Raw genomic sequence first — 13,524 nt, 5'->3', positions numbered from 1 at the left:
TCGCAACCAAACCACTCTCACTCCCTCTCGCGTGCAAGTGTTAGTATCTCAAAAATAATGCCTTTCAGGATGAGTGTTTACCTGCCTTGTCTCGGAGAGTACTACCAAAAGTGTGCAAATTCTCCTCCCAGCTGCCTGCCTCTATTTTCGCCGCAACCGCTAAAACACCCTAACCTGCCATATCGGAGACGCAAGAATACACGTGCACTGAAGCAAGTGGTTAAAGCAGGCCAGCTTGTGTTACAGCAAGCCTGGCACGGGACCCTTTTAGCCTGCTGCACCTGCCAACAGGTTGCGCTATCAATACAACGTGTCTAGCCAGGTAAATGTTTGTGTAGGAAGTTTCACTGCAGTTCATTTATCATTATAATGAGAGCAGCGAAATGAATAAACCAAATTTAACGGGGATTGAGGAGAAGTCAACAACTGGGGAATGTACACTGAAGTGTCAAAGAAACTGGTACAGGCGTGCGTATTCACATACAGAGATATGTAAACAGGCAGAAAAGGGCGCTGTGGTCGGCAACGCCTATATAAGACAAGCGTCAGGCGGAGTTGTTACATCGGTTACTTCTGCTACAGTACCAGGTTATCAAGATTTAGGTCAGTTTGAACGTGGTGTTATAGTCGGCGCACGAGCTATGAGACACAGCATCTTCATGGTCGCAATGATTTGGGAATTTCCCTGTACGACCATTTCACGAGTGAACCGTAAATATCAGGATTTCGGTAAAACATTAAATAGCCGACATCGTTAAGTTCGGAAAAAGATACTGCAAGAACGGGACCAATGACGACTGAAGAGAATCGTGCAACTTGACAGAAGTGCAACCCTTCCGCAGATTGCTGCAGATTTGACTGCTGGGCCATCATAAAATGTCAGCGTGTTAACCATTCAATGAAACATCTTCGATATGAGCTTTCGGAGCCGAAGGCCCGGTCGTGTACCCCTGATGACTGCACAGCCAAAGCTCTACGCCTCACCTGGGCAGATCAACATGGACATTCGACTGTTGCTTCAAGTGATTGAAATGGCTCTAAGCACTGTGGGACTTAACATCTGAGGTAATCAGTCCCCTAGACTTAGAACTACTTGAACCTGACTAACCTAAGGACAGGGCCGACGGAGTGGCCGAGTGGTACTAGGCGCTACAGTCTGGAACCGTGCGACTGTTACGGTCGCAGGTTCGAATCCTGCCTCGGGCCTCGATGTGTGTGACGTCCTTAGGTTAGTTAGGTTTAAGTAGTTCTAAGTTCTAGGGGACTGATGACCACAGCAGTTAAGTCCCTAGTGCTCAGAGCCATTTGAATCATTTAAACCTAAGGACATCACACACATTAATGCCCGAGACAGGATTCGAACCTGCGATCGTAGTAGCAGCGCGGTTCCATACTGAAGCGCCTAGAGCCGCTCGGCCACGGCGGCCGACAGGACTGTTGATAACTTGAAACATGTTACCTGGTCGGACGAGTCTCGTTTAAAATTTTATCGAGCGGATGGACGTGTTCGGGTATGGAGACAACCTCATGAATCCATGGATCACGCTTGTCAGCAGGAGTCTCTTCAAGTTGGTGGAGGCTCTGTACTGATATGGGTCGTGTGTTGGAGTTATTGGGACCCTTGACATGACTCTGACAGGTGACAAGTACCTAAGTGTCCTGCCTGATCACCTGCATCCGTTCATGTCCAATGTGCTTTCCGACCTGCTTGGGCAATTCCAGCAGGACAATGCGACACCCCACACGTCCTGAATTGATGCAGAGTGTTTCCAGGAACACTCTTCTCAGCTTAACCACTTCTGCTGGCCACCAAACTGTCCAGAACGTTATTGGCAATATCTAGAATGCCTTGCAACGTGCTGCAGAAGAGATGTCCACGCCGTCGTACCCTTACTGATTTATGGATAGCCCGGCAAGTCGCGGTGTCAGTTCCCTCCAGCTCAACTTCAGACATTACTCAAGTCCATACCACATCGTGTTGCGGAACTTGCGAGCGCTGGCGGGGGCGCAACATGATTTTAGGTAGACGTGCCAGTGTCTTTGGTTCTTCCGTGTGCTATCAGTCACGAAACAGAGCCCAAATGCAGCAGGGGCAAAGTTGTCGTATGTTTAGGAGGCAGCTTCAAATAAATCCGTTGGTATCTCACAATGGAAATTGTGTAAAAAGATCTAAACACTCGTACGGAAACATTGCTTGAGTACGTTACAACATTATTTTTTTTTATTTTGGTCATCAGTGTTCCCATTCCATTAATATTTTGAAAGTGGACGAAGACCCAGCTGCTGACAAGTGTGAGGAACCGTAAGCTAGGGATCTGAGGCCATGTAGTAGTATGCAGGCTCTCTACATTTAGGGCAAACGTTGACTGACATAGAAAAAATGCCGAATACATGCTAAAAACCGCACTATGGTGGTATATAACATGGTGCGAAAAAAGTTTAGTATGAAATAAAAGCTACTCCTTTCAGACATATGCTTTTTTGATTAATATAATACGCATAACGAATATCGCCTTTGCTACACTGCATTTTGGGAATTTAGAATGTACTATTGTGGGCATTTAAAATGAACTCAGTGCCTCCTCTATACACATTGAAGACACTAAGGTTACAGAAACTAGACTTCCAAAACTTTACTTTAGTTGGCGTTGCTGTATAAAAGACATCTTCAGGTTCTTAGGTGCAAAGGATCTTGACATTCATAAATGGCTCTTCTCATATATGTATGAGAGACGGTCTGATGATGGTTCGAATTGAGAAAATCAATTATTAGTCAAAACGGAGTGAAGTTTGTAGAGAAAACCGTACGCTGCGAAATAAATAAATAAGCCCAAAATACGCCGAAAAGGAGAAAAGTACAAATAAAATCCACCATTTCCAGGCCTATTTGACCCTTATTGGATATACAGTTTATTGAGACTCGTATTGTGATGCTCGGCCGAGAAAAGACTTTTCATTGACATCCGAACCCCGTTCATAACACTACAGGAAAGCGTACAGAATAAACCCCCACAGCAGCGTAGCGCCCCGGGAAGACAGGGAGACCAGCAGGACTCCTTTAGCCTGCTTTGGTTGGGCATGGCTTGAATTGGATAGGATCTCTGACCGTTCTGCTGGTAACTTGCGGCGACTTGCTTCCCTGACTAACAGAAAAGCACGGACAAACTAAACGCGGAACTTCTGAATACTACCACCTTTCAAAATATTCGACACTCTTTGTGAGTCCATGTGTATACTACCGTGTACGTGTTGGCCTCGTTGACCACACGCCTTCCCACAGGGTTCGTCTCCGAGCGGTAAATACCAACGACGACAGTACTCGCGATGAATGTGTGTCTGTACGTGTGGTTGATGTGGCGGGAAAGGGCACGTGTAGGCATGGAAATGGCTGGCTCCGAACATAAGGGTGGGCGGCAGCCACCGCAACAGGGCGTGACCGGGTGCAGCGCCTTTGATCTCTGCGAACAACGACCGCAAATGAAGCGCTAAAAAGTCCCTTCCAGCGGCGCGCTCTGAGCATCGACCGGGCTTCCCTGTAATCCAAAGCATTCTTTTTTTTTTTTTTTTGCTCCCGTGCTCCCACCCTCTGCTTTTCACTTATTGTACCTCGTCCCGTCTTTGTTCACTAGAATAAACAAATGACTCATGTTTTCTTTCAGGCTTTTGTTATTCGTCGCGTTCGATACGCTGTTTGCCTGTATGCGATATAAGTTCTCATGTCGGTGCTTCATAGGCGGAAATAAAGTACGGAGCCGAAAATAGGCTTCTTCGCGATCGATGTTTGTTCGTGATCAGCGATGCAGAGAAAGACGGGAGGCCATCATTTTTGCAGAAGTTCGCTACCGGTAGTAAAATACAGCGATAGTAACAGCATTGTGCTTCTCTGTACACATAGAATCAGCAGAGGATTTAAATGTCTCTATTCATTGCCGAGTGTTTGTTTAACATTCACCGTACCACCAAAATTGTGCACAATGGAGAAAGTTCGTTGGATAGTAAAGTTTTGTTGAAGCCTTAAGACCAGTTCGCGTGCCTCCGTAAACAAAAATTTTGCGTTCGAAACGAACCAGGTAGGTATGAGCTTATATGAAATGAGAGCTATATCGCTTATGACAACGAGAACACCGAATTGTTCGCTTAAAAATAATTTCTTGTAACTGATTTTTGTTCTCAGACAGAATAAGGAGTGTTACCTACATTCCCATTTAACTTACTGAATACCTCTTCTGCAGTCGGAAATCTTGGCACTTCCACCTTTACTCTTCTGTCTACACCAGGATCGGTAGAAAGGGGAACGCAATATGTGAGCAGTTTTTATTCAGGCATTCAACGTCTGACATATATTATTGTACCACTGCCTGAGTCTAGTGTCTGAAATCCGTCAATAATTGCGAGAAATTTAATCCACCAAATTAAATGAAGTGCGGTACCGTTGTACCCACATTCACGTGACAACCTGTCTAAAACCTGAATAACTACCCTTTTTCAGCGCGTCCGTTGCGAGACGTGCAAGAAGTGAGTCAAATGGTTCAAATTCAAATGGCTGTGAGCACTATGGAACTTAACTTCTGAGGTCATCAGTCCCCTAGAACGTAGAACTACTTAAACCTAACTAACCTAAGGACATCACACACATACATGCCCGAGGCAGGATTCGAACCTGCGACCGTAGTGGTCACGCGGTTCCAGACTGTAGCGCCTTGAACTGCTCGGCCTCACCGGCCGGCAGGAGGTTCTAGAAGGAACCGACAGGGGTGAAGTTCAGGATTCATGGCGCAAACAGTCCGAGCAATTAAAACCACGCACCTGCACTGTGAGCTGTGTGACACGTTGCGTTGTCCCGCTGGTGCAGAGGCATGTAGGGTTGGACATGATCTCCAAGAACAGATGGATGCTTGTGTTGATCCATTGTGCCTTCTATAACGCTTCGAGATTACCCAGGGAATGTCACAGAAATATTCCCCAGGACATAACGCTCCCTCCTCCGGTCCTGATCGTTCCGAGAATTGTTGCAGGCTGTTTGCTTTCAGTCGTTTCACGTCGTACGCTGTAAAAGCTAGCAGTCCGATGGAGCATAAAACATTATTAATCCGAAAAGGCAACCTGTCGCCGCTCAGTGGCCGTCCACTTGCGCTATTGGCTTTCAAATTCGAGTCTTCGTGTCTTCGTCGCCGATGAACAACAATCGCCGTGGCTGCATGAACCCATGAACCTGCTGCGGAATGACTACAGGCAGTAACATTCGCTGAACATTCGCTGTGGAGACACCGTTGGCAGCCTGTAGGTTAATATGAGCGTTCTGTTGCTCAACAGGTGCTGAGAGTAGTCGCCCGTACACATCTCCGCAGCTGTAGTTCATCGCTGTCTGCTAGGGCCCGTGGTGCACCACAGTAGCCTCTGGGCCGGCTTTTGGCTGTCGCCATTTTGCCGTACACGATACACCTCAATCATAGCGGCAAGCGAACAGTTCAAAAATTTAGGCGTTTCCGAAATGCTTCCAAGCTTGGCGCGACAGCAGATGATCATGCTCTTAAGAGCGTCTAACAATTCGCTCCGCTTCCGCCTTAGGACAAACTGCACTGTTTTTCTGCGACCCCTCAACACACGTTAAATACCCTCCAATACCAGTGCTGCGACCTGCCGTCTGTGAGTGGTTATTGCACGTTGACGTCGAACATAGGTGGTCGCCTTTTCTTTCTATCTGTAACCTGTTTCCTGCTAGGAGCATATATTGGCGAGCAATCGAAGTCACTGCAAGCACACAATATCACGTACCGACACAACTGGTTGTTTATAGATACGCTACATGGAGATCAATTCCGTCGACTCGGTGAACCGAGAATTTACTTTCAAAATCTTTTCTTAAAGAATTTACTTTGTTTACAAGCGATTCATCAAGAACATTAACACATTTAATCACACTAGGTGGGCGTGGAAGTAGTTGCCAGGGAGTAACTGATGAAAATGAAATTACCTTTTATTCATAAAAGCCTTTTAAAAACCAGATTTTAAATTGACAAGCAGAAAAGCACCCTCGAAACATCAAGTTACAATTTTATTTAGAAGCAGAAAGAACAATATTGACAGTATGAGCCTTCGGGCTGAGAAGCTTGGCGCTCCCTTTCAACACGGCCGTAGTCACGACCGCTCACAACAACCTCTGAAAGACTACACTAGTGCAAATCTGCAACACACCAGATTACTTTAAACTAAAAATTTTAACAACTCACACAAACACATTAACTATGCACCCCGTAAGAGAGATGGAAATGGTACAAACAGACTAAGAAATTGTTTGCCACCGAAAGTGCAATTTGTTATTAAAAGGACTCTTACGGTGGAAAGGTGGCAACTTTATAAAAATGACTATTTATTCAGACTTACATAAAATGTACAACATGCTCTGCATTACACATATACCGCCTCGCAAGATGATAAGCAAGATATAAACATATTTCAGGAATTCGGCCTTTACACTTTAATTCTATAAATTCGTTAACACCGAATCCGACAAACATGATAGATGCAGCTATTAACGTATGACAGATTGACTAGGGGATTACTCAACAACCCGAACCGCAGATTGCTCTAACCCTCCCCAACTCCACAAGGGAAAAACAGACCACCCAATTCACAAATAACCACCTTCCCGCGGGTGGGCAAACGGAGAAGAATGGTGGGACGATCCCAAAACAAGCGGCTGGTTCCCACGCAAAGAAAACAAGTAGAATTTAACAAGTAAATGAAACAACATATCTGCAATCACTTAACTTCTACTAAACTGCGATTTCTGGCGAAGACCTGGCACAGAACCATCAACGCTCCCCCAAACCGTCCGCTTCCAGCCGTTTCAACGGACGCAGGAAGGCGCGCCGATCTCCCGTATCACGGTGTCGCAGCTCGCCCCGGCCAACCCGATGTCGTGGTTTCACTGCTGTTGCTCTCGTGTTAACCGCGAAGCCACTACCCCTTTCTATACGGCGCGGCCAACTGGACTCATGTGGGGACCTCACATGCGCCAACGCTCAAGGCGGACCAGTCATCTTGTGCCTCAGTGCGCGACGACCAACCGAATGATCCAACCGCCAATGACCGTTGCCCAAGCAACTCGAGTAGACTGTCAGCCTAACGCGTACTAGCACTCCGGACGACAGACAGACACTTAATTCCCCACACTGGCCCGGCTGACCAACTGACCAGACTCGCCGAGACTGACCGACTGCATGCCGAGCTCATAGCGTCCCTTAAATGCACGTGAGCTGGCTATCTTTCCCACAAGAGGGAGACACCAAAGCTGCGATTGCCACAGCGGCGCCACCGCCAGACACGGAGGGCGACTGCTTCACACTACGCGCTGCGGCGCGCTGTTCAAAACAGCATTTTTTTACCACGGCTCACTCGGCATGTCACATTGAATTCCTTAATGTCTCTGTATTTAACTTCATTTTAATAAGTATCTAGTGCTCTAAATTTGTAACTGCTGCTTTACTGTATGAGTTACTGAAAATTTAGGAATTTTTTAACTTTGCTCATAACGGATTATGAACACTGCAGTTGGAGATCGCGCCAGCACACGTACCGTGTTGCTGCAGTAGGGCGATAACTTGTGAACATTATCTGATCAAAAGTATCAGGACACCTAATAGCAGAAATGAGAAGTGTCCATTCTTCTTCTTTGTGACTACTTCATTTTTGATGGAGACACTATGAATGTAAATATTTTCAACATTTCGCGGCCCTGTCAGCAACTGCATAAATATTAATTTTAATAACCAACAGTCTCAGTTGCTATGTTTACCTAGATTTACCTAGGTTTGATCTTACTCAATGACGTTTAATGGTCTCCAAATTACATAATAATTTAACCATTTTCCCGTCATCCTCCCATACTAGTTCTTTAAGTACATTTTGACTTTTGTCGGTCAATTATTTTAAGTGTGTTGACCGGAGCGATATTCGCCAAGTCACACTTTAGCTTTGAGCATAATTGACCTCTGTCGGTCACTGGACTCGCATTCGGGAGGACGACGGTTTAGTCCAGGGTCCGGCCATCCTGATTTGGGTTTTCCGTGATTTCCCTAAATCACTCCAGGCAAATGCCGGGATGGTTCCTCTGAAAGGGCACGGCTGACGTCCTTCCCCATCCTTCCCTAATCCGATGAGACCGATGACCACGCTGTCTGGTCTCCTTCCCCAATCAACCAACCAACCTCTGTCGGTCAATAGTTTTACGTGTGTTGACGGGAGCGATGTTCGTCAAGTCGCACTTTAGCTTTGAGCATAATTCCGCTGTCATTCGCTAAGTTCAATGCCAGTGGTCACTAGGCCCCAATTATGATGGCAGTGTTCCACACACATTTTTTACAGTATGTGTGTTGAACACCTCCATGAAGGCAAACTGAGTACCCTATTGCCGCCACATTATCCCCTACTTTAGTGTTTTCTGTAACCCATAACCATAACTTCGTCAAGAAGCTCAATCAGGCACGTGCATTAGTTTTTGATTTGGTTCTTTGCCATTTCAGATAAAGTGTACTAATCTTGAAGAATGACCATCTATTTTATATGGCCCGCATTGACGGATGTTACAGATTAGATATAGACTTGTTCATAAGTTGAATCATGACCATTTGTGTGCTAAGTCAATAGGATGTTCATGCGTTGCAACCATAGCTAAGCAAGTGCTTAGCATTTACGTCTCAAAAATTGTTTTGACCTAGACATAATAATGGCGATGTTGGCTTTATATTGTCCTTCCCACTCCTTTCTTTTTAAATGATTCTACTTCGTGCAAAAGCACAAAATTTTCCTATACAGGCCATACCTTGTAAGCACGTTATGTCTTCCTCATATCATGACCAACGAATAATTCATAAATGTTAAGACAGTCGATCTAAGTACGTCCTGCACAGGATAACATATAAGCCCTTTTCCTCAGCTGTACCTTTTATTTCACTCCACTAGTAAATTCAAGGACAGGAGTCTTGTCCCAACAAGTAACTATCACACAGTCTGTGCTCAGGATCAAGGTATTGTGTCCGCCTAGGCGGGCCTCATGACGCTGCGGTCAGTTCCAGTACAGCACTCACGACTGCTGCATCGCCGTCGCGAAGTGGGTCCGAGGCAGTTTCAGATAGGTTTTTACAGTCTGACGATAATTTATGGATTTGTAGTTTTAGCTTGACGATGTCCAGTATGGACAAAAGGTAGTTACTTTTATTCTAAAGAAGGTTAGGTTACCCCGATTGAAACCTGGGTAAATCTAGTTAAATATTGCAACTGAGGCTGTTGGTTATTAAAATTAAAATTAATACACTATGAATGTCTTAACATCTGAGGAGGCTTGGGAGCCGATTCTTCCATAGCAAATGACGAGAAAGAAGGTAGTAACACAGGACATTAGGGCCTTGAGCAAAATCGACTTTCTAACTCATCCCGAAGGTGTTTCACTGAGCTCAGGTAAGGACTATGGACTGGCCAGTCCATATCCATTGATATGCTGATACAATCGTAGTCTCCGACGTGTTCCTCCTGTGTACGCAGTGCACAATACTCGAAAATGTGTTCATGTGCTTCCGCATTTAGCGTTTTTCTAAGCTCAATAGTGGTGGTGGTGGGTGGTGGTGGTGGTTAGTGTTTAACGTCCCGTCGACAACGAGGTCATTAGAGACGGAGCGCAAGCTCGGGTTAGGGAAGATTGGGAAGGAAATCGGCCATGCCCTTTCAAAGGAACCATCTCGGCATTCGCCTGAAACGATTTAGGGAAATCACGGAAAACCTAAATCAGGATGGCAGGAGACGGGATTGAACCGTCGTCCTCCCGAATGCGAGTCCAGTGTGCTAACCACTGCGCCACCTCGCTCGGTGCTCAATAGTGGGAGCACAACCTAATCGCAACAGACACCCCCATACTACAATACCATCTCCTCCGGACTTTATTGTTCGCACTTTACATGTTGCCAGATATTCGCTAAGGCGAAACTCTTGCACAGGATTGCCGCACGGTATAAAGTGATTCCTGAGTCGCATCATTCGTTCCAGTAATCCACTTTTCAGTGGCATCGGTCTTTACACAACCTCAAGGGTCGCTTAGCAGCGACTATATAAAAGTGATCCTTAAGAGAAGCTTCTGGACCACTGAATCGAATTTTTTCTAACCCTCTACGCACAGTATTTGTGTTATTTGGAGTTCAGGTAGCCCTTCCAAACTGAGGAGTGATTCCTTCCGCTGATTTCATGCGATATTTACAAACACCCTCCGCAATGCTCGACGGTTCGTTTCCGCCATTACGTGAGGTCTGCCTCCTCTTGGTTTAGCTGTCGTGGTTCCTTCGTGTTTCTAATTCACAGTCAGGTCACAAAGAAACCATCTGGGCAGCTTTAAAAGACCTGAAACGTCCCTGATGCATTTACTACTCTGGTGGACATACAGTGGTGGATTAACGTTCGTAATCAACCAATTCTTTTGAACGGCCCATCCCGCTGTTAGTTGTTGTCTACTGACAACACATCACTCCTCGCCTCAGTTTATGCTGGCAGGTCCGCCTTTCGCGACATCTAGTCCTCAGTTCCGCTTTATATAGGTGTTTTGGGACACTTTTGATCAGATAGTGTAAGGGTTTGACCACACTGTTAGAGCAAATGTAATCTCGATGCATTGGTCGCTTGCTCAAACGACAGGTCACAGGTGCTGCCTCAGACATAAAATATCTTTGCCCCTGTCAAAAGAGAGCTGCAATAGAGTCGCAGGTCAGAGCAGTCTCTGCGACAGTTGCAGTCGCTCTTTGCTACAGTGTAGTCGTAGTCTGTCGCTGGTACAGCGCAGTTTACACTTAGCAGTTGCTAAAGTCACAGTGCAGGACAAAATGTACAATTTTATTATATGGAACTGAGTAATAATTGTGATCAGCCGCAGAGCTAAATGATACCATGGAATTAAATGATGATGAACAAATTAAAATTTTTAACATAATTAAAAATCAACAGTGTAATTAAGTCACCATCTATTGCAAGGCAAAATTTATTATTTTTGTTGGCACGCGCGTAGTTTTTTCTCTTATATGTTAATATGAATTTGTTTCAATGTTTTCTTTTGTGATTCGTCAGCACCAGTTGACCCAGATTTGTAACTCGTGTATTCAATTTTCCCGTGTAATGGACTGTAGATCTTTATCAATAACGTAACAAATTTTTAGAATATCATTATTTTTATCAGTCAATTATAAAAGAATAATTTCCCCTTAAGTCATTTCCAGTCCCGATTCAGACATTTACCTAAATTAAAATATTCCAGAATTTATGTCTGAGTTCTTTAGTAATCAGACGACAAGCTGGGCAGCTGTGTCACTAAGTAAGGTCAGTTTTTCTCGTAATTCAGATCTCAGACAAGCATTGTCCTATATTAGTAGATAGGCCAGCATTGCAATAATCTGTGCCATTTACGATCAGATATATAGGCAGCGTTATCCGGCGACACCACAACTAGGTAAGAATTTTATCAGTTCATTTCTCACGGATAGATTCAGACTGACTTCACAGGGCCATGGTGTAGCGCTGTTTAGGTAGAAATTTATCAGTATTTCATGAGTTTAGATTTATCAGTTTTCGTACTTAAGAATTTAATTATCGAAATTTAGTACTTTAAACATAGCTGCGCTACAGCAATGGTTCCACGTAAATCAAACTAAGAACAGCCGACCAATTGCAAAGGATAAAGCAATCTTTACCTAGGTTTCAATAGATATAAATCTATCTTCTTCAGAAGATGCCTGGGGACAATGAACATCGTAATATATATTAAGGTATGAAACATGAGTCAAGAATAAAGTTTAACATATATTAGGAAAATATTGTATTACAAGATGTGAGAAAGATTCTTGGTACTTACAGTATTATAACAACATGAAGTGATATGTCCTTATCGTTTAGGCAAACATCTGCATAGTTACATTAATCATATAAAATATAGCCCTGACAACAGGGTTTGTCAAACAAATAAAATAGGTACATAGAAGTTGCAGAGCGCCTAAGCGACTGAGTAAAGTCGGCCAGCGTAGTAGCACAGCGGCCAGGGCAGGTGGCGCTCATGTCGCGAACTATGTGCCGATAGGCGTACTGAAGTAACATTTGAAACATCAATTTTAAATGCGTTCTTAAATAGAGTGATAATAAATAAATTGGCAAGCATTTGACACTCCCGTTATGACATTGTGGGAGGTATAGGAACAATAACGTAGATACATACATCAAAAAGACAGGTGGCGCTTCCGCCGTGAGTTACATGCAGTGGTCTATATAGCCAAAATATAAAGTTATATTACCATATTAGTGAAGCCCATAGAACGTATATAAGTCAAACCATCAAGAACAATCAGTAATGGCTTTTAAGAAAATTACGAGACCTGGTCTACAATCCAGTTACTACGTAATATAGAATAAGAGAAAATTACATGGGGGCCGCTGTAGTGGCAGCCATATATCGTGCAAAGAACACATCATATAAGCGATAGTAAACTGGAGGATTTGAAAGTGCATTATAGCTTCCTGAGGAAATAGACTACTGAGGTTACTAACATTAATGTTATACATTACACAGTACGGGTTTAAAGCCTTCAAAAAATTGTTTACAAGCAAGGTTCAACTGATCATTCAGAATATTGCCGTCTTTGAGCTCTAGATGTTTAAAAATAAATAGCTCTTCCCACAGATCTAGTCTCCGTCCTTTGACCTGTCTATGTAGGATAACCGTGTCTTCTAACTGTTTAGGCGTATGGCCGGTTATCAAGAGGTGTTCAGCAAAGGTAGAGTTGCGAATATTCGTTCCTTTTTTACCTAACAGATGTTCTTTATATCGTGTTTTCACAGCTCTGCCGGTTTGACCAATATTACGTAGTAACTGGATTGTAGACCAGGTCTCGTAATTTTCTTAAAAGCCATTACTGATTGTTCTTGATGGTTTGACTTATATACGTTCTATGGGCTTCACTAATATGGTAATATAACTTTATATTTTGGCTATATAGACCACTGCATGTAACTCACGGCGGAAGCGCCACCTGTCTTTTTGATGTATGTATCTACGTTATTGTTCCTATACCTCCCACAATGTCATAACGGGAGTGTCAAATGCTTGCCAATTTATTTATTATCACTCTATTTAAGAACGCATTTAAAATTGATGTTTCAAATGTTACTTCAGTACGCCTATCGGCACATAGTTCGCGACATGAGCGCCACCTGCCCTGGCCGCTGTGCTACTACGCTGGCCGACTTTACTCAGTCGCTTAGGCGCTCTGCAACTTCTATGTACCTATTTTATTTGTTTGACAAACCCTGTTGTCAGGGCTATATTTTATATGATTAATGTAACTATGCAGATGTTTGCCTAAACGATAAGGACATATCACTTCATGTTGTTATAATACTGTAAGTACCAAGAATCTTTCTCACATCTTGTAATACAATATTTTCCTAATATATGTTAAACTTTATTCTTGACTCATGTTTCATACCTTAATATATATT

The 13,524-nt window shown here is 43.9% G+C and overlaps 1 protein-coding gene and 1 non-coding gene across 4 annotated transcripts in view; both read right to left on the bottom strand.

Annotated features, from left to right (window-relative positions):
- Positions 1–13,524, bottom strand: part of LOC124801555 (nectin-4-like) — a 468,485-nt gene that overhangs the window by 146,299 nt on the left and 308,662 nt on the right. The gene's annotated exons all lie outside the window — the stretch shown is intronic.
- Trnaa-cgc lies at positions 9,790–9,862 on the bottom strand. The gene has a single exon. It is a non-coding gene; the product is annotated as a tRNA-Ala (tRNA).

Source organism: Schistocerca piceifrons, chromosome 1 (genome assembly GCF_021461385.2).
Source record: "Schistocerca piceifrons isolate TAMUIC-IGC-003096 chromosome 1, iqSchPice1.1, whole genome shotgun sequence".
Classification (NCBI taxonomy): Eukaryota; Metazoa; Arthropoda; class Insecta; order Orthoptera; family Acrididae; genus Schistocerca; species Schistocerca piceifrons.
Note: the sequence above shows the minus strand (reverse complement) of the source record. Positions and strands in the feature narration are given on the sequence as shown.